At 47.7% G+C, this 25,523-nt stretch overlaps 1 protein-coding gene and 1 long non-coding RNA gene across 11 annotated transcripts in view; one reads left to right on the forward strand and one right to left on the reverse strand.

Moving 5' to 3' along the window:
* The window catches only part of PLEKHA7 (pleckstrin homology domain containing A7), a 219,175-nt gene that overhangs the window by 4,594 nt on the left and 189,058 nt on the right, over positions 1-25,523 (forward strand). The window lies entirely within an intron of this gene.
* Positions 17,338-24,047, reverse strand: LOC144295257 (uncharacterized). Its single transcript, XR_013362591.1, has 4 exons — positions 23,701-24,047; positions 22,368-22,553; positions 20,579-20,686; positions 17,338-18,507 (listed from the first exon to the last, which is right to left on the reverse strand). It is a non-coding gene; the product is annotated as an uncharacterized LOC144295257 (long non-coding RNA).

Below are 25,523 nucleotides of genomic sequence, written 5' to 3' on the forward strand. Positions count from 1 at the left end.
TTCTTTAACTCTGCTGTACTTAAGAAAATCCAGTCTCATGACCCTGAGCTCAAGAGCCTCATGCTTTACCAACTGAGCCAGCCGCCCCGGAGTACATTTTTAAGCAGAAAAACTTGAGCTAAGGCAGGTGCATTTTAATTTTGATTTCTGCACTTGAGTTCGATTTTGGATTAGGGGCAAAACATAAAAGGAGTTTACTCCTGGTTCCCCTAATTCTAGACTTGGTGATGCTGATATCCTCTTTAAGAAGACTTATACTCTAGGAGCACCTGGGTGACTCAGTTGGTTAAGCCTCTGCCTTTGGCTCAGGCCATGATCCTGGGGTCTTGGGATTGATCCCCACATGAGGCTCACTGCTCAGTGGGAGTCTACTTCTCCCCCTGCCCCTCTCTCTTTCTTGCTTTCTCTCTCTCTCTCTCAAATAAATAAATAAAATCTTTTAAAAATATATGTATTTATTCATGAGAGAGAGAGAGAGAAAGAGAGAGAGGCAGAGACACAGGCGGAGGGAGAAGCAGGCTCCATGCAGGGAGCCTGATGTGGGACTCGATCCCGGGTCTCCAGGACCACACCCTGGGCCGAAGGCGACGCTAAACCGCTGAGCCACCTGGGCTGCCCAAGACATTAATTATTAATTAGTAAAAGAAATTTGGCAGAGGAGCCTTTTCAAATATGAGATCCATGAGGGTAAAGTTCTAGAACAGGCCTTGTGAGGAAGAGTGTTAGCACTGGGCTGGTTTTCGGGGGTTTTGTGGCACTCTGTGGGTTGGGTTCTCCTTACAGCAGGCTTTGTATAGGTCCTGAGTCAATAAAGAGGATGAATGGAGAGAAGAGGGGGTGTTGGCCACCCTGTCTGGACCAAGGTTGTCGCTTGAAGACTGGTACCCTGTTCTACATCTCTGAGACTTGGTGCTGGGCTCTGAATAGGGTCTTGGTATTTATTGAAGCAGTAGTGTTTTAAGGGACTCAGTGAGTTTAGTAGTTATTCCAGGTTTTAGAAAACTTGCTGGAGAGGAGATCAGGGGTTAGGAGAGGCCGGGTAAGGTGACAGAAGCAAAGCAACTAGGAACCATGCCTGTCAAGGCTGGTTCTTGGATCCCAGTCCTCCTAGAGATAGTTGCTTGCTGCCAAGAACAGCATTTGAAGGAAGAACCTGGCCTCCTGTGGCTCCTTCACCTCATAACCTCATGCTCTGCATCTGGGGAATGGGACATCTGTTGGCATTCCCTCCCTAATTCTCTCCCTCCCTGGTTGCCAGGCCCTGGAGTCCTCTGTGAGTTGGCTCCAGGGTCTGGGCAGAAAGCAGCTGATTACACAAGGTCTCTTCTAACTTTAAGTCCCTTGGTTTTAGCTTTGGAGATTTACAGGGGCATCCTATGTAGGTGTCATTCTCCTTGTGGGTGTCCAGCCCCAAGTGAGGCCAGTGAGGCTCTTGGGAAAGACTTTTCTGAGGCTTAGACCAAGACTGACTTTTCCCTCTCTAGTTCTTTGGACCACAGCAGGTCCTGTGTGGCTACATGATTTGCAGGACTCAGTGAAAAAAGAAAGTGCAAGGCTACTTGTTCTAAAAACCTGGAAAAAGGTGCCCACTAAAGATATTAAAGTGTAAACCTTTTCCCTTTCTTCTGTAGTTTCCCCCCCCAGTTTTTCATGGTGTTTTTTAATTTGCTATTCAAAGTCAAAAAATCAAATTATTAGCATGACTCTCAGGTTCATCTCTGTTTTGTGGAATATTTTGAATGCAAACATCTGGGTGATGACCTTGTGTGCTGAGCCACCACCAGCACCACCATGCTCACTCCAAGATAGCACAAGGTAAGAGTACTCGTTCTCAGTCTCTCCTGGACAGGCATGAGGAGCAGGGAGGCTGTGTGGGGCTTGGGGTTCTAGGTACCTGGGAATAGGTAGTTAAGACCTTGTCCCATAGAGGCAGGGAGTTGGGACCACTCTTGAGCCAAGGCTTTAAGCCTCCTTCAGAAGAGTTACTTTTCTAGAGATAATGCTAAGTATGTACAGTGTGTTTTTGTATTCAGCAAACCCATTTTCTCTGAAATTAAAAGGAAAGAGGAATTGGGGAATGAAGGCTAAACCAGGGAAGACAGAAGGTCCAGAGGGGTACCCCAATGGGGCGTAGGCACCAAGTACAGAAGGCCCTTTGGAAAAGTCTGTGAATACTGGAAGGCCCAGGAAGGTGCCCTCCTGAGATTTAATTATGCCATCATCCAAGGGACAGTTTTCCAGGCCCCCCCTTTATTTCCTGTCTGCCACATTTTTCTCCCCAGAGAAATGTTAAACTTCATGTTAGTGGAATTCGTCTTGTAGAGTGCCAAACTTTTGGTTCATTTATTTGCCCTCTTTCTCATTTGTCATCTTTCTCATTGCCTGGAACAGCAGTTCCAGAAACTTGATTTCAAACCAGAAAGCAACAATTCTGCAAAGAATTTCTGGGAAATGGCGGCTCACATCTATTTAAAATGGAAATGCTGAAACCTCTTGTTGAAGGTTAAGAAAAGCTTCCCCCAGCTTGGCCAGTTTTGGCATAATCCCACACTTTACGTTTCATTTCCTGGTTGTTTTATCAAGAGTGAAAACTGGCTCAGGGATTGAAGTGTTAGGTCCTGTACAAAAGGAACAACAGCGGTGTTGTGCAGAAAGCAGAAGGAAGGATTAGGAGCCGTGATTTGTACCACGCTCTCAAAACCATCCCAGAAAAGATCTGGGAAAACCTCTTTAGGAGAAACGGTTGCAAGTTGCTCTTAAGGCTGTTTACCCCTGAGCCGGGTGTGCTTCAGAGAAAGGACAGGGGAGGGTGGTGAGGAGAGGTGCTATGCCCAATTTCCAATGCTGTGTGTATGGAGAGGGTGTGTGGAGGTTTCACGTGCATTGGTGGAACTCTATTCTCATGATATTTATGGGAGGAAACTTTGGGCTTCTTAAACTAGGGCTTCAGGGGGATCCCTGGGTGGTGCAGCGGTTTAGCGCCTACCTTTGGCCCAGGGCACGATCCTGGAGACCCGGGATCGAATCCCACGTTGGGCTCCCGATTGCATGGAGCCTGCTTCTCCTTCTGCCTGTGTCTCTGCCTCTCTCTCTCCCTCTCTTTGTGACTATCATAAATAAATAAAAATTAAAAAAAATAAAATAAACTAGGGCTTCGGGAAAATGGAGTCTACTTGAGAAAGCACATCAGAATGTGGACTGTTTGGTGATTTAATGAGGTGCTTGCTCCAGTTTTCCCATCTCTTCGGAAGACAGCATGGGTTAGAATCTGCTCAGTAAACTGGCATGGTGTCTTAGGTAAATATTGGCAGAGGGAGAAACACGGAGGAATATGGTTTTATTTGCCTGTTGCTTTTAAATGGCTGTCAAAACATTTGTTCCCAATTTTCTGAAATGACAAGTGTTTGGGGTTAATGTTTTATTGTTTACAGAGTGCTTCACGAACATTATCTGGTTGGAGGCTCACAGTTATTGCATTTTTTAGTGCAGAAAAGTGGGCTTAGAGCGATTAAGTGACTTCGTAAAGCCTCACGTTGTGTTAGTTCAGCCTCTTCAGAGTGTGGAGAAGAGGTGGACATGTGTTGTCTCAGTCCCAGGATTCTCAGACTTTGCAACCACAGCTGAGTGTCAGAAGAGGATGAAGGCGAACTTGCCTGGGAGATTGGATGGTAGGAAACGTCATCAAAATGTGGGTACTACCCAAAAATTTATGTAGACTTATTATAAAATCTCTTTCCATATCTTCCATTAAGATCAGTGCTTTGGCAGGATGTATCATGTTCATTGTATGGCTTTGTGTTTTCCTGAACAGAAATATGTATTCCCGGGACACCAATTCCCCTGTTCATTTTTTTTTTTTTTTAAAGATTTTATTTATTCATGAGAGACACAGAGAGAGAGAGAGAGAGAGAAAGGCAGAGACACAGGCAGAGGGAGAAGCAGGTTCCACTCAGGGAGCCTGATGTGGGATTCGATCCTGGGACTCCAGAATCATGCCCTGGGCTGAGCCACCCAGGGATCCCTCCCCTGTTCATTTTAAGGGACAGGGGAGTGTGGGGACTGCTCATTGGCCTTCCAGCCTCTCTGGGCCATACATCTCCAAAGGGGGACGTATAGGCCCTGAGGAAGACATTAGCAGCTGTTGTGACCTCGGGTCATTTTTTGCCTGGACTGAGTTGTGTCAGACCTCCTCTCTGTCTCCCATCCAGCCTACTCTGGGTCACTTGGATGCTGGCTGGGTTTTTCTAGAAGCCAGAGCATAGCCAGGCAACTTTATCATGCAGAAAAATGTATAGGTACTGTGTATGTGGTGGTTGTGTGTGTGTGTGGAGGTGGTGTAGGAGCATTGGCTCTGGATTTCCAGCTTCTGACTCCAGTTCCACCAGTTAAAGCTCCTTGTCCTTGGTAGGTTACCTACTCCCTTTAAGCCTTGCATCCTCACCAATGAAATGGGGATCAATGTGGGGATTACATGAATTATTTAATGGAAAATGTGCCAAGCAAGTGCTAGTACAAATGTCCAGTAAATGTGAGTTTCTTTTTGTACAACCACACAACTATGAGATGGGGTGGAAATGTGAATTCTGAATCCCAATTGCGTTCAACTGCTGCTGGAGAAATCTGGTACCCTCGAACTGGGGTTGCCTGGGTCAGGAGCATGCAAACTGTAGGACTCAACTCAGGATTTGGACCAATAAAAACTATAACCATTATGGTTATTAGAAGGATGTCCTCATTCTTGGGAGATACGGAAGTATCAGCTCCAAAAGGTTGAGAGAAAACTGTGTGTGTGTGTGTGTGTGTGTGTGTGTGTGTTTGTTTTGAGGGGAGCAGATGATAGAGCAGATGGAGCAACGTGTTAACCATGGGTGAGGCTGGGTGAGGGGTGCTGTTCTTGCACTTTTTCACTAAGTTTAAAATGATTTCCAAATTAAAAATTAAAAAAACGACACTAACCTTGACCATCAGGGCTATGCTGTCCCAAGGCCACAGTACCTTGTCCAGGCTGCAGGGACCTAGGGACCAAGAGCCCAGGGTAATGAGGTGTGAAAACGCTCCTGAGTTGGCTGTTTCCTGGGCATTTAGAAGGCTGCACAGATGTCTGCTCTTTAATCTGGGTAGCCACCTGGTTATCGGCTCTGACTGCTGAAGGACAGACTTATGGTCTGGTACTGCCTGGGCCACAGATGTCAACAGTAATAATCTTCATGGTACTCTATAGTTGAAAAACACATACATTCCTTTTAGAGGCAGGTATTCTTATTATCTTTTTAGCTTCATTTTACAGATCAAGCAGTGGAGGCTGGGGGAGGGACAGGGGTTAAAAGATCTAACTGATGCCAGAGCATCAGTAGGGGAGCTGCAACTTAGAACCTGAGTCATCTTGGCTCCACATTTGTGTACTGTTTCTACCATGGTGTCTTCTGACTCCCATTGCCACTCCCTCTATACTGAATCCTCCCCCCAAATTGGTCTTCTGTACTTTCCCTCACGACCCTTTGGGCCTCATTCAGAAAGTCTCCTGCAGGGTAGATGAGTGATGGGTGGATTGGATGGTCCCTAGGCAGGACAGGGGGCAGGTCCCTGGTGCTCTGGGAGAGTGCCTCCCCCCGCCCCGCCCCTGTACCATGTCAGCTGACCACAGCTTAGGGGCTGATGAGCCTCTTAAGCCTGCTTATAGCCAGGCCGTCTCTTTCAGCTTCTGCCAGAAGAGTGTTTCCAGCATCACGGCCAGTGTTCTCAGGGTTTCTCAGGGGCTTTTTCTGCCAAGGTTGAGCCCTGACCCTCTCGAGGTCTGACAGCTTGGAGTTAGCATGCAGTCTCTTTTAGAGGCTGCTGGCTGCCTCTTGTGCTTCCCTGGAACAGTCAACAGTGCAGGTGGGGTGCAGTGCGCTCAGGGGTGGAGGAGGCAGAGGGCCCATTCAAGCCCTCTACCCAGGCCCCTGGCTATACAACCTCCAGTGTTCTCTCCCCCTGGGTAAAGTGGGAGGTGAGACAGTCTCCTTCCCAGGAGGAGTAGAGCCAGAGCAACGTTGTAGGTTAGTGCAGTCACCTTTGCAACGATCATATCCTCTTTACTTACAAACTGTGTTGTCTGTGGATGTCCACAGATGGAACCAGTGGGCCACCTTGAAGAGTGGTGAACACCTTATTGGAGGGACAGTTAAATGAGAGGCTTTTGTTCCAGGATTCATCTGTTGGGTCACCAGACTCTGATGAAGCATGTGCTATATGCCAGTTTCCACACTGGGTGCTGTGAAGAGAAATAGCTAACATCATCTCTGCCCTTCAGCCGTGCCCAGTCCAGGAGGAGAGAGGGACACTAGACAATTTCAGTATAGGTGACTGGGGGTGGGGGCCCTGAGGACAGGCCCTAGGGAGCTTCAGAGGTTGAATGTGAGAAAGGCCAGGCAGCCATGGGGCAGAGCAATGGGCAGCCCAAGGCAAGAGAGGCCATTGGAGGAAATTAGGAACTAGGGGCTGTGGGCGAAGGTAAAGTATGTGTGTGCTTGTCTGTGTCTTGAAGAGCCCGGTGCTGAGTTGAGGCATAGGGATTGGGTCTGGATAATACTCTTCACTAGTAGCTGGGCTTCAGGAGAGTGGTGTAATTGGGGATATTGTCCTAGGGGTTCCCCGACTCCAGTGTCTGAGGGGTGATGCTGCTTGGGGGTTATAAAACATGAATTCTGGAGTCTGAGTACCAGGGTCTCTGCAGCCGGCTTAGACAGGTCACTTAAGCCTCTTCAGAGGTTTCTTCATCTGTAGAATGGGGACAACGACTCTACTGTTGACTTAAGGATAGTGCCTGGCAAATTGCACTTGCTGTGTAAGAATGAACTATTATTATTACTACTCCTAGAAAGGAAGCCTGTTTCTGTGGTGAAGTGTGGCACAGTCAGGAGAGAGCTGTGGTTCATTGTTTTGGGGGAAATCTCCTAAGATAAGGCTAGCAGGAGAGAGAAGTGTGTTTTCTTGTTGAGACTTGTCTTCAAAAAGAAGCTGAGCACTAAATCGTTGGTGCCTAAATATGAAAGAAATGATTCTTCATCTTTGAAGCCCTGTGTGGATGTGTCCAACTAGCGAGAAAATGAATAGGTGTCTTGGGCTTATGATCAACACATTTTCCAAATGGGCAGTTTTGATCTATTCCTCTTTCATCCTCCAGCCCCACCTCCTGGTGAGACGGTTCCATGGTGTTAGTATTAGTGTTTGCATTGCCTGGCAAGGCATCTAGCTTTTTCTTTGGAGGTAATGAACCCTGGTACCTATGCCAGAGCACTTGACGAAGGAGTAGTGAGGCAGACATGAAGTAGTGACTGTTCTGAAATGCTGAGTCAAAACTTTCAGGGGTTGGGACAGGGAATCAGCATTATTACAAGTTCCACGAGTGATTCTATGGACACGGGAAGTGAAAACATCTCAGAGCTTCAGCTTCCCCACAATAATGATATCGTGTGATAATAATAATGCTACTTTCCTTCCTGGTGTTGTTGAGAATTTATTGAGAATCTGATATGGTGGCCTGTCTGCAGCTCCTTTCGGCACATGGTAGGTGCTCAGGCATTTGCGAGCCTTTTCATTTACAGGAGGCCCTCTGTTGGAACTGATTGGATGAAGCAGTGGGAAGGGCCTTGAGAAAGTGTCAGTAGGCACTGCTGTCCGTTAATGCCCACCCTGTTAGCCAGAGTAGATCCCGGGCCCCTGGTGGGCCTCTGGTTTCCCCCATGGAGGTTGGGAATGTGCTGCTGTTCCCTCTGCCCGGATGATGCTGGCAGTCCTAGAGGTAGGTAGTAAGGCTGGTCTTGTGGGTGACCACTTTGTAGGGACTACCATCTGCTTAGGTCTCAGAACCCCATGACCACTTAGAGATCCTTCTGAGGGCAGAGGAAGGCCTGGAGTAAGGGGTGTGTTGTTCTGAGTGATTGACATTGAAAGCCAGAGCCGGCAAGGAGGCTGCAATTAAATTGAGAAATTGGAATGTTACCCTGCGTGGGAGAATAGATGCTCCAGCAGACAGTGGTGATGATGAGGAAGTCGTAGAGATGTCTGGTGTTGCAGTCTTCCCTGAGCTGGTCCTGGGGGAGATGGAGCAGGGGCAGGATGGTGACTCAGTGCCGGGAATAGCTCGCCAGCACCCTGGGAACAGTGTCAGGCACAGAGCCAATCCTCAGCCAAATTGGTGTGGGTTAGTTGATCTGACATTTGGCATAACCTCTTTGACACTGGCCGACGTACAAAGAGAGAGTTGATTGGCACTGAGAGCAAATTGAGGTTGTAAGTTGACCACAAAGTCTGTGGTCAGGGTTCCTACCAGGGGAAAAGGTTTTCTTCCTTGCTCATGAAATTGTTGGGAGAGATTTTTTTTTTTTTTTTTTTTCTCAACACATTCTGACCTGGGCATTTAAAGAAATAGATGAATGCTGTGAGGCTAAATATCTATAATCACTGCACCCATTAATGCATTTCTAAATGGAATTGGTGGTACCTGAAATTACATCCATTTACCAAGGCTTGAATAATTACATTTTTTTAGCCCCGGTGTGTGGGTGGGAGCTGGAGAGTGCTCAGTTGGCTTCTCTCAGCCCTCCTCACCTGAAAATGCATAGATGTGTTTGTGTGTTTGGTACCAGATGGTTTATAAAACTCAGTGGGGGTATTAATTCTTTGGGGGAGAGGAAAGTAATTGGCTTCCTATTCTGTGAATAGATAGATATTTAAATTAGAATCCAAAGAACATGCTTTTTATTTCAAAAGCTCCATGTGTCTGAGGAGCCCACTGATTTAAGATGTAATAACTGTGTTGTGTGATGATCTTGCTGGGCCTTTTGAGGCTGCTCCTTGAGGCTGGGAGGACTGGTTGGTGCTGATTGTCTTCTTGAGTCCCTGGAAAGGTTTGAGAATTTGCTTTTTTCTTTAAGGTCTGTATTGGATTTGGCTTGGTTTTGGGGTTCAGTAAGATGAGCGCTAGGGCAGAGGGACTGTCACACTGAGAAGCCAGTTGCTTTTGTTGCATCTATATTTGCTTGTTTTACAAATTTTTTTTTTTAATTTTTATTTTTTACAAATGTTTATCTAGTGCTCACCATATGCATTGTTTTAAGGGCTTAACAGACAGGGGTTCATTTAATACTACTACCAATCCTATGAGGTAGGTACTTATCTGATTCTCATTTTTACATATGAGGAAGATGAGGCACAGGCAAATTAGGGAGCTCGCAGTACAGGTGTAAGGTGGCAGGGCAGGGGTCATCCCCAGCTGTCCTTTTTTTTTTTTTCCCAGCTGTCCTTAATTGGGGGGTCCTCCCATGGTCCCTTTAAGCCCTGCTTGCTTGTTTCACCATGCTCCATGGTAGATAGGGAAACTATAGGGTTGTGATTGAGCACACAGGTTTGGCAGCCCAACTTTGTGGCTGTGGAACTCAGGCAAGTCATTTAACCTCTGAACAAAATGGGGCAAATGCTGGTATCTGCCCCATGGGTCTTTTGTAGTGGTTAAATGAGAGTAATACAGACATTCCCTGACTTACAGTGGTTCAACTTATGATTTTTTGACATTCCCATTATGGGAAAGAGATTTGCATATCATAGATAGACACCATACTTTGAATTTTGAGTTTTGCTCTTTTCCCAGGCTAGCAATAGGTGTTGCGACACTGGCAATGCTGGGCAGCAGCAGTGAACACAGCTCCCAGTCAGCCATGAGATCATGAGGGTAAACAACTGATAGACTTACAACCATTCTGTACTCATACAATTATTGTGGGGTGTTTTTTTTTTCCTTTCGGTACATTATCCAATATATTACATGAGATTTCCAACATTTTATTATAGGCTTTGTGTCAGATGATTTTGCCCAATTGTAGGCTCACCTAAGTGTTCTGAGTACATGTAAGGTAGGCTCCCTAAGTTATGGCATTGGATAGGTGAGGTATATTTTTGTTTTTTGAAGAATTTGTTTATTTATTCATAAGAGACACACACAGAGAGGCAGAGACATAGGCGGAGGGAGAAGCGGGCTACATGCAGGGAGCCCAATGTGGGACTTGATCCCAGGATCCAGGAATCACGCCCTGAGCTAGAGGCAGACCCTCAGCCACTGAGCCACCCAGGCATCTCTGACTTCAATATTTTCAATTTACAATGAGTTTGTCAGGATATAAACCACATTGTAGATTGAGGAAGTATGGACATGTAAAATACTCAGTCCCCAGGGCATAGTATATTTAGTAAATTTTAGCAAATATTTCCATGAATGTTTTTTTTCCGTAATAGCTGATTGGTCCAAGCATATTTGGGTAATTCCTTGACTTATATCCCACAGTGACTCTTATCTTCTGATATATACAGAGGGTACTTGTGTGTACTGTCCAGCTCAGATTCTCAGTTACGGGCATTTTGTGATACAAGGCATTGAACATCCTGATGCATTTTGCGGAGGGTTAAAAATGTCCAACTGTACTTGCTGTTTTTAACCACAGCTGTACCCTAATTATGACCTTGGCTGTTACAGCTGAAAGGGTTAGGCAGTTTGAATATAGTAAACATATCTGACCCAAGCTCTGGCTTGCCTTCCCTGGGTGAGGGGAGAAATAGCTCTGGTGATAATGGAAAAGTAAAAAGGGGAGGCCGGATTCAGTTTAGCATTTGTGTATCCATTTTTGCCATGTACTGGCACCATATTTGTTGCACTCTGTGGGATGTCAGGGAGCCCAGGGATCTGGTGAAGCAAGATGTCTGCACAGCTGCAGGTGACAGGATGGTCAAATAGTGTGTGACCAAGTGGTAGGTAAGTAGTATAGGTGCAGCACGGAGAGGAATGTCCAGGAGGAAACAATTCAGGGGTTGGAGGAGTCAGGGAAGACTTGGGGGCTTTATGAATTGGGATTGAGTGGGGACAAGACATGGAGCAGATGTTTCAGAGGGACTAGCATTCATCATTCAGGGGTCTCTTCATTTAGCAGACTTTACCTGAGCACCCTGTGTGTACCAAGCATTGTCCTGGGCACTGGATAGCAAAATGAGTAGGGCAGAGTGGAGAACATAATACCGAGAGGCAGAATGACCCAGTGTCGGGAGCATGGTGTGGCACGGGATTGCCTGGGTTTGAATCCCTGTCCTGCCACTTACTAGCTTGTGAATTCTGAGCAGGTTAGATAATCTGGAGCATCGGTTTCCTCATCTGTAAGATGGAGGTAATAGTAATTGTGCCGGAGATGAAATGAGTTCATATAAAGTACTCAGAATAGCCTTGAATACATCCTGTGTGTTGGTCATTATTATCTCTAGAAGGTGACCTCCACGAGGGCAGGATTTTCTCTCTCTTTTGTGTTCCCTGCTAGGTTGCTGGCTCCCAGAAGGTATCTGGTACATAGTAAGCACTCAGTGAATCAGAGTGCCATGGCTGTCCTTCAGGAACCTGGGAGCCTGATCTCCGGTGGGGACACAGACAAGGAACAACTAGATGATACTGTGCGAATGATTTGATAAGGAGAGCTTGGGGATTGGAAGGGCACAGAGGAGAGCTGGCCAGGGATGGCTTTCTGGTGGGCGAGGGGAGGCTGAACTGTATCTTGAAAAGCAGGGATTTGTTGGATGACAAGAGGAAATTTGACTTTTCAAGGGAGGGGGAGCAGCCTGGGCAGAGCTGTAAGAACACAACACTTTCAAGATGTTGTGAGAAGAGGAAGGAGGTGCAGAAAAGCGCTGCTCCGAGGAGCTGGGGCTCGGTCCTGGGGGCAGTGCAGATCCAGGGCATGAGGAGGGGTGTGGCCAGGGCCCCACCAGGGTTGTGGGGGAGGAGGAGAGGATATACTGAGGTGCTGGGCATCTGCAGGGCTGGAGCCTGATGAGGGATCCCACCCAGCAGGTGAGGGGTTGGCCTCTAAAGGAGGAGAAGCTGGGTAACCCATACCGCTGCTTGGCAGCACTCCTGCCTTAAAATAGAAAGAGATGGAGATAAAGAGTGGGTGGTGTGAGTGTCCAAGGGGTGACCTAGTTAAAACCTGACCCCCTGGAAGGGCAAGAGCCGTCCTTACTGTCGCCCTGCTTACCTGGTCTCTCCTCGGCTCTGGGCGATGCACACAAGTCCTGTGGCAGGTGACCTTGGCCCTACCCCGCTTACAGGAAGTCTGGTTTCCAGGCTGTGTACTCAGTGCCTCTAGGGGAAAGGGGGTGCGTGAATAAGGGAGAAGTGGGGGGGGAGAAGTCAAGTTAATGGAACCTATGTATTTAGCAATTCCAATTGAAGGAGATTTTGAGGAAAAACTCTTTATATTTAGGTATCAGTTCCCCACCGAGTATCCTAATTCCTTAAGGGCTTAATTATCGACAGATAGTAACACCCTTCCCCTCCCTTGTTACCCCACCCTGGCTTCTGACTTCCTTAAATACCCCCAGAGATAGTAGGGAAGAGTAAAAGTGGAGGCTTTCACTTTCTCAGGCCCTCTCCCTCATTTTCCTTTGGACTGTCTGATTTCTCTGAGGCCTTCAGGAATTATTTCTATAGCTGGTCATTTCCATGCAGGATCTGCCAAAGGTCCTCATGCAGGACTTTATAAACTTTACCTGGGGTTGTGAGTCTGACACACTGTGAAGATGGCATGTACAGGCATGTGAAGTGGAGTCCTCTGACCATTGTGCCTGGGGATGTTTTTCTGGCTTGCAATCTAGTGTTGGCGAGGGTGCCCTGTGCTTGTTTCTATAATCCCTATCCACCACGTATTCAGCACCTACTGTGTGCTTGCTAGGCCTTCACGATGGCTCTGTGAATCTGGTGTCACCAGCAGGGAGAGCCCCTGGGAATGAGAGAGCAGAAGCTGCCACAGAGGACCCATGGGTGATGATTGTTTCTAGTGAGCTCGAGCCGTGTTTAAGAGGGCCAGGAAGTTTTGCTTGTCTGTGGGAATGGGCTCCTGGTACTGGGCCTGACAGGAGGGAAGAGTGTAAGCTGAGTGTAATGCCTTGGCTTCCTCTCATAGTGGGCAGGTGGGAAGGGTGGACAGAGTTGGTGATGGCATAGAAGAGATTCAATAGGATCAGCTCAAATAGGGCCACCTGGGTGGCTCAGTGGTTGAGTATCTGCCTTTGGCTCAGGTCGTGATCCTGGGGTAGAGTCCTGCATCAGGCTCCCCACAAGGAGCCTGCTTCTCCCTCTGCTTGTGTCTCTGTCTGTCTCTCATGAATAAATAAATAAAGTCTTTAAAAAAAAAAAAATCAGGGATCCCTGGGTGACTCAGCAGTTTGGCACCTGTGTTCAGCCCAGGGCGTGATCCTGGAGTCCCAGGATCGAGTCCCACATCAGGCTCCCTGCATGGAGCCTGCTTCTCCCTCTGCCTGTGTCTCTGCCTCTCCTCTCTCTCTCTCTCTCTCTCTGTCTCTCATGAATAAATAAATAAAATATTTAAATAAAATATTTAAAAAAATAAAAAAAAAATATCAGATCAAACATCACCACATTTTTCACACATCATTTGCTTTAACCTTCATGGTATCCCTAAAAGGTATTCTTCCTCCCATTTTATAGATGAGGATGCAGAGGCCCAGGGAAATTATACATCCAAGGTCACACACCTAGGAGTGGTTGGTGTATTCTGATTCACTTGTAGGCCACCTCAGGTAGTATGTTAAGATTCTCATTTGCACACATGGCTCTGAGACCCAGGCTCAAATGACTTACCCAGAGTCACACAGTGGAAGGTAGTGGCACTAGGCCTGGGACTCAGATCACCGAGCTCCCTCACTGGCTTCCTTGTAAAGGAGCTCTTCCACCTTTCAAAGGCAGGAGCAGTTTGCCCATGAGCCACCCAACCCTTCAGAGGTGGGGGGAGAAGGATGGTGAGTCCTGCAGGGAGAGGCCCCTCCTGGCTTCTGCTCTCTCTTCACACCCAAACCCAGAGTCACATGGCCTCCTGCCTGCAGCTCTGCAGTGATGCACTTTCCACGCTTGTATGTCTGGCTGGGGCTCTGGAGACCAAATTCAGCTTGTCTTTTGGTTTACTCAGTACAAGCAGCCAGTAATGCCTACTACTTAGCATCAGGCACGTTTCCAGGGAACTTTTAAAACCCTGCCATCTCTCCTTTGAAATATATCTGGAATCAGATTGTACCTATGACCTGCGACCACCTTAGCCCACGCTATTGTCATCTGTTGCCGGACTGTTGCAATACCTTCCTAACTAGTCCCTGAGCTTCTCTTCCCTTCCCCCAGGACAACAGCTGGAGATTGTTCTACAGTGGAATTTGGATTATGTCACCTCTCTCAAACCACCTAAGGGTCCCATCTCACACACAGCAGAATCCTAGGTCCTCATAGCAGCCCTTTAGGCTCTGTGTCATCTGTTCCCACCCCCGTTACCCCTCCGACCTCATTTCTTCTCTCTCTGCCTGCCGCTCTGCTCTAGCCACGTTGGCCTCCTTGCCATTCTTCCAACACGTGAATACAACAAGCCTTTGGGCCTTTGCACTCACTGTGCTCTTTATCTGGAATGGCCCACTGCTTCCTCACTTCCTTCAGGTCTCTGCTCACATGTCACCTTTTTAGGGTGGCCTTTCTGGACTCCTCTCCCCCAGCACTTTCTCCTCCTTTAACTTTCCTCTCTTTTTCTTTAGAGTTCTCAGCCAATCCAGATACAGTAGGCTTTATTTTTATTTTTATTAATTTTATATTATTTTTTTAAAGATTTTATTTATTCATGAGAGACACACAGAGAGAGGTAGAGGAGACATAGGCAGAAAGAGAAGCAGACACCACACAGGGAGCCTGATGTGGGACTCGATCCGGGAGCCAAAGGCAGATGCTCAAGCGCCGAGCCACCCAGGTGTCCCCAGATACATTATATTTTAATTTGTTTGTCTCTCCCACTAGAATTTAATGTCTGTGAAGACACAGAGAGTGCCTGTTGCTCAAGACGGTACCTCTAGTGTCTAAAATAGTGGTTGCAACAAGTAGCTGTTTAGAAAATAATTTTTTAGCTTTATTTAGATATGATTCACAAAGGTTCTTGAATATATTTAAGATGTACCACCTGATGTTTTGAGATATATATAAAATAACAATTGAGATAGTTAACACATGCGTAACTTCTTGTGGTTACTTTTTCTGTGTAGTGGTGAGAGAAGATAATTGTTGAATGAATTTATTAAATGGTTCGGTGAACCCTGTGCTATTCTGTCTTGGGACTCTGGCCGAGAAGCTTTTTAGCCACTGAGCGGTGCCTCTATACCCAAGGGAACTGTAGCCCGAGAGGTAGAGGGATGGGCCTTGGGTACCCTGGCTTCGGTGTCCCCAAAGTCTACTCTCTAGTTTGGGAAATCATATGGTATTCTTATTTATCTCCATACTGGCCTCCAGTCACTCCTTCTGGGGAATTTTTTTTTTTAAGATTTTATTTATTCATAGAGACAGAGACACACACACAGAGAGAGAGAGAGAGAGAGAGAGAGGCAGAGACACAGGCAGAGGGAGAAGCAGGTTCCATGCAGGGAGACCGATGTGGGACTTGATCCTGGGTCTCCAGGATCACACCCCGGGCTGCAGGCGGCGCTAAACCACTGTGCCACCGGGGCTGCCCGAATTTTTGAAAATCAATATATTCTATCATGCTTATCTACAGTGACCACAGCAAATTAAAACGTGTTGGCTTACCGGCTAACCCTCAGAAGCATTTAAATGCCAACTGAGTTCTCAAAGCCATACAGATCCTCTTGGTGGCCAGAGGAGATACCATCCCATACCTCGAGGTTCTCCCTGTAGAGTTGGATTTGAGCCGTGCCCAGGGCAACAGTGTGGTTCAGAGCTGAGGGTGTAATAAACTGGAAGGAAAGAAATCAAGGTTGAGTGGACACCTATTGTGCACCATACACAGGCATGATAGTTATGTAGTTATCTCACTGAACCTTGAGGTTCACAATTCCATGCTCATTTGACGGGATGAGGAAATTAAGGCTCAGAAGTGATGCGACCAAGACTCTCACTGACTTCAGAGCCTTAGGAGTAATTGGGAAAATCTCTAAAGGGAAAATCACAACCAGACTGTGAAGGACCATTAGTATTTGGGTCATGGGGACAGTGTGGCATCAGCAGTGGCACAGATGATGAGACAAGAGTGCTCTATTGGGTGTGGCTTGGATGGTTTTGAGGCAGCCTGCTGAATATGAATATGTGTCTTTCTTTTTCTTATTATTAATTACCTGGGAACTGGGAGAGAATATTTTTAATGAAGCCCCCAGAGAGCTGGGGCTAGGGAAACCTGGCATCAGCCCTTCCCCACATGACCTATGCATCTTGGGGTCCCCAGGGACCATCCCAGACAATGCTCACCTGACTACGTGCAGCTCAGCCTGGCTCCTAAAGGAGATTGGAGCAAACCCCACCAGTGCTGGAGGTCTTGTGGTTGGGGAAGGTAGGACACTGCCATGTCCTGGGTGGGGACTCCCCAAAAAAAGAATTGGGGACTGTGACACGAGCTTTCCTGTCTGGGTGTGGGGGGTAGTGCTGATTCAGAATAGTAAGCCCTTCTGAAGTAAATGCTTCTTGCCACCCAGCTTGTGCTGGTGGGGTTGGAGCTGCTAAGAGGGCAAAAGAGGTGCCTGTCTTGATATCAGTTTAATTAACTTGTTCATACAGTTGTTTGCTTATCAGCATTTATTAGCTCCTACTCTGTACCAGATGGCACCATACCAGATTCTGAGGCTACAAAGACAAGGATGTCTTCAAGGAATTCATAGTCTAGCATAGGAAGAAACAGGCCAAAGATAATGTTCAGTGGGTAAGGGCTGTGGGACAAGAAAACAGCCTGGGGCTGTTGCATGGTGCCTGAGGCCACAAGGCTTTGGGTTGGCCGACTTGGGTTTGACTCTTAAACCACTTACCATCTTTGACCTTGGCCTGTTCTTGGTCTGGGCTGGGTGCTTACATACTTTGTCTCATTTATTCCTCAACTCAGCCTAGTGAGAAAAATTTTTTCCCCATTTTGTATTTGAGGAAATTAAAACTTGGAGAGAACGAATACTTTGTTAGAGTCACTCGGTAAATAAATAGCAGGACTAAGATTCCAACCCAAGTCTGACTCCAAAGTTCCTGTACTTTCTGCTCTAACCGGCTGAGGAGAATGAGTTTTGTTCATGCTCCTGCATGGCTGGTGCCCTCTAGGAGATGCAGCTCTGGGAAAAAGTTGTTTACTGACCATAAACTCCGTAGTTGTTGACAGAATGATGTGACCATCCAGAATGCTAGTTTTGTTTTAGGCCACTTTAATGAAAAGTATAGTGCTCACAACATGGGAGGTGATGGTGCTGCTCTGCCCTTGGAGATCTAGGATCAACTTTTTAAGAGGGATATGACTCCTTGAAGTCCTTCTGAGGGAATGACTGTAATGGGCACTGGAAACGTCATCTCCTGAGGAACAGCTGAGGAAACTGTGGGGATTTCATGCGCGGAAGAGGAGACACACAAGGAGATGAGGGCTGGTCGCAAATATCTGAAGGGCTGTCACATAGAAGAATCTTATTATCTGGGAGAGCAATAGGGAGAAAGTTTTTTTTTTTTTTTTTTGTAAAGATTTTATTTATTCATTAATGAGAGAGAAAGAGGGGGGCAGAGACACAGGCAGAGGGAGAAGCAGGCTCCACGCAGGGCGCCTGATGCGGGACTCGATCCCAGGACCCTGGGATCACACCCTGAGCAAAAGGCAGACACTCAACTGCTGAGCCACCCAGGTGTTCCAGGAGAAAGGTTTTTGGCTCTGGGTTTACAATAGAATCTTCTAAAATATTTCAGTATATAGTGAGTGAACTGTCACCAAGGAGCTTGGCCTTCCAAATAATGTCTAGGAAACTTCACCCAGTGGTATTGAGGACTTCTTAGGTGCAGATGCATTAGAGAGTTGACTCCAGGTTTGTGCAGAGCCCTTTGAAATATTTGTGATAAAATAAGCTCCCCATTGCTAGCAATAAGTGGGAGTCCACTACCCATGAGACCTATTGAGTGGAGGAGGCAGGAGAGAATGGAACAGGTGGTAAGAAGGGAGGGATCCAGGAGGCCTTCATGGAAGAGGTGACATTGGAGTAGGGCCTAGACAATACTTCATTATGTGGGGAGAGGGGCAAAGTCTTAGAGGAGGCACATATAAGTGAGTACAAATGACGTGCAGGGAGAGAGCCAGATGCGCTGGTGGGGTATTTCCTGCCAGTTGGAAGACTCTTCCCTTCCTGACAGTAGAGCTTGAAGCTCTCTGGTAGTTGAAGGAGATCCAGATTTACTGCAGTTTGCTGGTAACACTTGGGTCATGAAGAGGCAGGGAGAGATGTTCCTGTGAGGCTTTTTCTATTTCTCAGAGGAAGGTGAGGCCTGAGATGAGAGAGGGTTTCCTGGCCAGCAGAGGGTGAGCTGAGGCTAGAACCCACTGCCCAATCCCAATACCTCATCTGGGGGCTGTTTTCAGTGTGCCGCATGGATGACTCTGTCCAGACTCCATTTTTCCTGGTTCCGCCTCCTGGCAGGCTGTTATCCTTAAGAGAGAAAAGGAGGAGAGAACAAAGTTGTATTTACCAAAGGGGCTGGTTGGGCAGGTCTTCTTGCTGAAGCTGGAGTCTAGGCCAAGGTCAACTGGGCTGGCTCCTAGTGGGTGGAGGTGGGTGGGGTCAGGCCCTGGAGGGCCATAAACTGAGGGCTTTTGGTTGGGGGTGACTACTGGTAGGAATGGAGGTTTGTCCAGGGTATTGCCCCTGAGCACAGCAGGCTGGAAAGATTACAGCTCATACATTCTTTCTCAGATTAGGGCCATGGGAGATTATGGGATACACAGGAGGCTGTAGGAGGCCTGTAAATTTCCCATTTGGGGCAATTAATTTGATGGATTGTAAAACAGCTCACCACTTCCTCTCCCCCTGCCTGGGCTGGGCAGTCAGACTGGCCGGAGAATGTCCCAGAATGCTTTCCCCAGAGTCCTGCACTGCCTTCCAGGGTCCCTTGTTAAAGCGTTCACCGGGGGCAGGGGCTGAGCATGTCCTTTTGTTGCCACCCCTCTGGGATAAGGAAGAGCACATAGTAGGTGCTTTAGAGAACCATGCAGAGCTGGTACCTATCTGATTGGAACTCTTCCAGAATGCTATTAGGGGTGGGACGGAGTGGGGCTCGTGGTGGCAGCTCTGGTTTGTAGATGGGGAAGTTGAGCCCCAGAGTGGCGGTGGGGGGGGGGGGGCGGTGAGGTAACCTGCCCAAGGTCACTCAGATCGTTGGTGCTAGCTGGGACGCTAGCCAGATCTCTTCTCTACTGGGCCAGGGTGTGTTCTTCCCAGTTGTGGTATGCTCAAAGTGAAAGTGAAATAAATAGCACTTCTTCTGGTTCTTTCCCCTGACTTCCTCCTTGCCTTCAGCCAGTTACTGCTTTGGTGATTGTGTACAAGGCGGACAGGGTTCTCCTCTCATCTCCTCCAAGCAGTTTTGCAGCATGTACTTCTCCTGCATGCTCACTAGTGTACCGTGGCTCATCTCGGTGTCTTCTCTTCTCGGTGAGGTCTGGCACCTGTGATCGGTAAAGGGTTCCTGCACATCACCTTTCTCTGGTGCCTCCTGAAGGCCCTGTCCTCACCAGCACACACTGAGGCTGGTGCAGTTGGTCCTGACAGTTGTCAAGCTTTGGTCCTGTCTTCCTTCCAGGGACCCAGAGTCCACATCCTAATGTGCCTCCTGATGAGGGCCTTCCCAGATGTTCCTAACTTGGGGCTTCTCTTTGTGCGGTCTGCATCCCATCAGATCACGCTGTTCACCTTGGCCTGAACACAGCTCAGCAACATCCTATTACTTCTACACTCTCCTGCTTCTATGTAGTTTCCATTCCACCCAGGAATGTCCCTATGCATCAGACATTACCTCAGGAAGTCTTCCCTGACCACTCTCCACCAAGGCTTTGTGATATCCCTTCATTGGTGCTTTTGTTCATTTATTCAGCAACGATGTAATGAGAAACTGTTCTGCACCCACAGTGTTATAAGTGCACGTGAATGAAACACTAAGGCACCTGTGCTCATGGAGCTTACAGCCTAGCTCCTCTCTTGCCACTTATCTCCTTAGTGTATACTAATGTTTCCGTCTCTCCCACATTAACCTATGAATTCTCCCCATGTTTTATGCACTCCTCTCTCGATCTCTAGCACTCAGCACAGTGTCTGGCAAAGAAAACCGTAAAAGTTGGGCCCTGGGTGGCTCAGTGGTTGAATGATTGCCTTGGGCTCAGGGCATGATCCCGGGGTCCTGGAATCAAGTCCCGCATCAGGCTCCCTGTGGGGAGCCTGCTTCTCCCTCTGCCTATGTCTCTGCCTCTCTCTCTATGTGTCTCTCATGAATAAATAAATAAAGTTAAAAAAAAAATAGAAAGCCTTAAAAGTTAGCATTGGATGAACGAATGAACAGGTTTCCCACCTTCTTGTCTCCCCAACCCACTTGTAGAGTGTACATGTCTCGCTGCTTGTGTGCAGCACCCCTGCCTTCCCCATGCACTGCTGGCACCGTCCTGCTCACATGACTGTCTTGCTTCACATTACACCTTTTTGAGTCTAAAATCTTTTCTTTCTCTCTCACCTGGTTGTACATTTCTTCAAGGTGGGGTCTGTTTCTAGTTCCATTTTGTGTGCTTGGAGTTTCTGCCCCTCTTCATCTTCAGTAAAACGAAGGGCAATATGTGAAGTGCTGCAGAAAGAAATAAACATGTAAGGAGAGACTGAGTGCCTTAGAGGTATGATGATTTACTCAGAAATCTGATGGACACCTGCTGTGTACCAGCCCTGAGCCAGGTGCTGGGCATTTTTGATGAAGGAAGCAAAAACATCTGTCTTTGAGCAGCCCAGATGGAGGAATGTGAGGACAGGTGGGTGTAGTATATGTGCTGCCGAAGCGAGCACGACAAGTGGGTGTAGGATGCCAGACCCTTCCCTTTGGTGGCACCACCAAGAGGGGTGTCACACAGGCCTGGAGTTCAATCCCATCTCTGTCCCTTGGTATCTGGCTGACCTTGGACAAATGAGTCAACTTTTCTTGAGCTTCGGTTTTCTCATTCACAATAAGGGGCTGGGACGAACATCCCCTTTGTGGAGCTGTTCATTCATTCATTGAGTTCCTGCTCTGTGCCAGGCATCGTTCTAGATGCCGGTGAGGGAATTGTGAACAAAGTCATTAAAAGTCTCTGCCCTCATGCAGTATGCATCTCAATAGGAGAAAGACTGGAAACAAAATGGTTTAAATACATAGAATCAGGGGATAGTAAGCAATGTGGAGGGAAAGAAGCCAGGAAAGGAGGGAGGAACACCGGAAGAGCAGGCTTGGTGGGGAAGCAGATGGTTAGAGGAAGCCTCTGCAGAGAGGGCATTGGCGAAGAGATGTGAGCCTGCAGGCAGACATCTGGGGGCAAGACATTCCGTGAAGGGTAAGCAGCAAATGCAGAAGTCCTGAGGCCGGAGTATGCTTGGCTTGTTGAGAGAAGAGCAAGGAGGCCACTGTGGCCAAGACTAAAGGAGTAAGAGCTGAGGTGAGAGAGAGAGAGAGAGAGAGAGAGAGAGAGAGAATAGAGTGGTTTGCAGACCTTAGAAGGGACTTTGGCTTTAACCGGAGTTAGGTGATAGTCCTCACTTGGAGGGCTTTGAACAAAGGAGTGTCATGATGTGCCTTTTGATTTAAAAAAAGGATAATTCTGGTTGTTGTGCGGAGAAGAGACAGATCAGAGACAATGTAAGTAGTGTGCTTAGCACAGGGTCTGGCACGGACGCCTTCATGAAGTGGTAATGTTCATCTTGATGATAATGTTATTAAAGATTGACCTGGATGCCTGCTGGTCCTGTCCTGGGCCCTCATCCTGTCTACCTTCTGCCCTCACAGGAGCTGTAGCATCCAGGTTGCCTTCACCTTGAGAAAAGCAACGAGTCCTGGGCAGGGGAATGAGGAGGGAGAAGGTGGCTGAGTCTTTGGCTGTTTTTTTTTTTTTTTTTTTTCTTGATCTTCTGTTTAGTAGTCATGGGAAGAGGGTGGTGGCAGTGGTGAGGGTGGCAATGGTGCTGGAGAGGGGGCAGGAGAAAAGCCCTGGCCTCTGTAAACCTAGACTGGAGAGCTCGACCTGGCCTTCAGGAGCTGCCAGTCAGTCGCATGGCCCACTCCAGGTAATGCCAAGCCAGATGCTCCTAGAATGTCTGTCCTCTTCCTCTTTGCTCCTTCCTTCCACTGGTGGTCTAGGATTCTCAGGAGGGGCTGGAGCTCTGCACACAGAGCTGCTCCCCTGCTCCTAGGACTTCACCGTGAGCATCTCCTCATTGCCTCCACCCCTAGAATCTCAGGCCTTTATGGAAAGGTCTGGGTCCCTGATGTCTCCGATGTGGTTTACCTGTTTGCCCCGTATCGAAATGCCTCCAGCAGCACTGCTGATTAGGCTCCGTCCGCTGGATTACTTTGGATAGCAGGAGGGGTGCACAAGGCAGCCCCTCCTGGAGTCTTCATATCCCCATTGTTAGGAGGCTCCATTTTGAAGTTGAAACCTCTTCTGCTCTGACTTCCTTCTTTGCTTTTAGTTCTGAAAATACAGGGAGTGAGTTCTGGTTCCTCTTATCCCTGCTTCTGTCCTGTACCCACCCTCTATTAGGTAGAAGGTTGTTAGTTTCCCAAGAGACTCCTTGCAGAACAGTTCTGGCTCTGTTACTCAGGGATCGACTGGTTGAGGAGTCAAGGAAAGCTTTGTAGAGTAGGGTACATGGTGCTTGAGTGGGGTCCTCTAGCAGGTTAGCTAGATCAGGAAAGGAAGAAAAGCCTTTGAGGCAGAAGGTAGGATGGTGTCTTTAAATAGTATGTAGAGTTAAGGATTTCTAGATTCTAGGTAGTTCAGTATCACTGGAATAGTAGGGGATGGGGGAAAGAGAGAGAAAGGGAAAGAAGAGGGAGGGAGGGAAAGGCAGGGAGGGAGGGAGAGAGAGAGAGAAAGAGAGAGAGAGTGTGTGTGTGTAGAATACTGGGTACTGTGAAGGAGGTGAAGCTGAGAGGTCAGGTCAGAGTCAGAGCATGAAGGGCCACCTGGGACCTACCAAGGATTGTGGACCTGACGTCAGAGGACCGCCTAGGAGAATGGGTTTCTGGGTACCCATAGGTTTCATGTTCTCCTCAAACTGATAAATGGGTTTTTGAGTACCTCTGACTCTTCATTCTGCTGGGGTCTGGATTCACCAATTAAATCTGTCCTTCGGACTTTTGCAGAGTGGATTTGGGTACAAGTCAGTACCCTGAAGTGCCCGTTGCCTTAGACATCCTGTTTCTGAGTTTAGTGTACCGGGTGCGCCTGGTTCTGGGCTCCTGCCTCTTGATTACCTGTTTCATGGGTTGAGGTGGGGGAGGGTGCTATCCCATGGCCGGTCAGCCTCAGTTTGTCTCTGCCCCATAGTTGGCTGGACACACAGGCCTGCATTTGCCTTGTAGGAGTCTCATTTATGCGGGCATGAACAGTGTCTGGACTCCAAGCCCTTGGCCAAACATTCCAGATTCTTTGGCCATAAACTTTTCTAAAGGGGCCTGGGACCCTTCCAGGGCTTGGCAGTTTTTGTTTATGCCCCACACAGATAGCTATTTGTATCTGATTTTTGTATATTCCCAAAAGTACGTTTCCAGCATCCTGGGGGAGGCCTGTATATCCCAGCCTGGCCGGCTCTTTGGGAATCTTCTGGCAGACTCACCTCACACCGCTGGCATATGGAGCGTCCTCCCACCACTGTCTGTCCTTCCCTGGTGTCTTGGATGCTGAAGTGCTGATGGTGGAGTGAGGCTTTTTGTTTTGTTTTTAAATAGGGGCAACGTGGGTAAACAGAGCGGCGTTTCTGGTGCTGTCGGGAGGGCCAGGACCCTACATTCCGGTTCCATGACGACAGCCTGTTTCGTTGCTGCTTGCCGGGCTGTGGGCAGCAGCAGTTTAGACGGAGACAATGGTGGCTCTGTTGAAATGCTGCTGAACTCCAGCAGAATGCATTTTAATTGAACACTTTCCACCCTGAAGTCTGCGGGGATCTGGTGGCCCACTCCTCCTCGTTCGCTCCTTTTCTCTTTGCAGCTCAAGAGCCAGGTTGTTACTGCAGCTCCTTTTTCCCCTCTGATATTAGCAGCCTCTTGGGGGTGGGGGGGATGGTTTCCAGCCTGGGGGTGGGGCTAGCCCTGGGCAGACATGGCAATGGGAAGAGAGAGGAGGGCTGGCGGTGGCTGGGAGACATACCTGTAACCCGGTCTGGGTGTCAGCACAGGGCAGGGATCAGTGGGTGCCTTGGGAAGCTCTCCTTCCCGGGACCAGGGACCTGCAGGTGCTTGGGAGCCCTGGGCCTAATGTCAGGCTGCCTGGGTTGCAACCCCAGGATCTCACTTCCCAGCATAACCTCTCTGGACCTCAGATCCCTCACCTGCAAAATGGGGGGATAGGAATAGTGTCTGCTTCTTAGGACAATTGTGAGAATTAAATTAATTCAATCATATCCAGTGTTATGGGTACCTGGCACCTAATAAATACTCAGTAAGTACATTTATCATTATATTATATCATTTTACTATTATGTCCTGATCATCATTAATATTACATTTTACCCTGCAAGGGTTCCATCTGAGACTGCAAGAGGGACAGAGCAATATTCTCTCTAAAATGCAAATTTGCTCTCATCACTCCTTGGCTGAGAAAGCCTCAGTGAGTCCCCATTAACTTCTCTGCATAAAGAGGAAGGAATTTCTGCTTATTGAAGGCCTACTCTGTGCTAAGTAACGGGCCCCTGGTGACCGCTGCTCGTTTAGCCTGATGGGTAAGACCTTTATCCGTTGGCCCTATTTTTATTTTAGTAATTTATTTATTTATTGAAGAATAATTGACAGGCAATATCGTGTTAGTTTCAGGTTATGACATAGTGATTTTCTATTTATATACATTATGAAATAGTCACCACAATAAATCTAGTTACCATCTGTTGCCATACAAAATATCACAGTATTATTAACTATATTCCCTATGCTGTATGTTACATCCCTGTGTGATATTTATTTTATAACTGGGAGATTGTTCCTTTTATTGCCCCTTATCTTGCTTATCTTTTCTCCCCTACTCTGCCAAGCAAACAAACAAACAAAAAAAACCCAAACCCACAACTCTACCTCAAAGGATGGCTTGTTCTTTGATGTCTCATTGCCCTTTTCTCCTCAGTGCCTTTGTACTTGTTCTGCCTTCTGCCAAGGATGCCCTGTGGGTGGTGGCTGTGGATCTGGAGAAGTAGATGGGACCGGGGAGAGTTTGGGGATTCCCATAGGGGGTGGTGGACACAGCCTGCGTGAGAGCCCACTGGCCAGTCTGACTACAGGGGGCTGACTTTGGTGGAATTCTGCTCCACCACTAGCTGTGTGGTCCTAGATATGCTCTATAATAGCTACCCCATAGTTTTGTTGTGTGGAGTTAATGTCTGACCTACTGTGAGTGTCAACAGATGTTAGCTGTTCTTGCTTTTGCAGTCTTTCCAAAGATCTGATATAATTT

Source organism: Canis aureus, chromosome 23 (assembly GCF_053574225.1).
Source record: "Canis aureus isolate CA01 chromosome 23, VMU_Caureus_v.1.0, whole genome shotgun sequence".
In the NCBI taxonomy this organism is placed as follows: domain Eukaryota; kingdom Metazoa; phylum Chordata; class Mammalia; order Carnivora; family Canidae; genus Canis; species Canis aureus.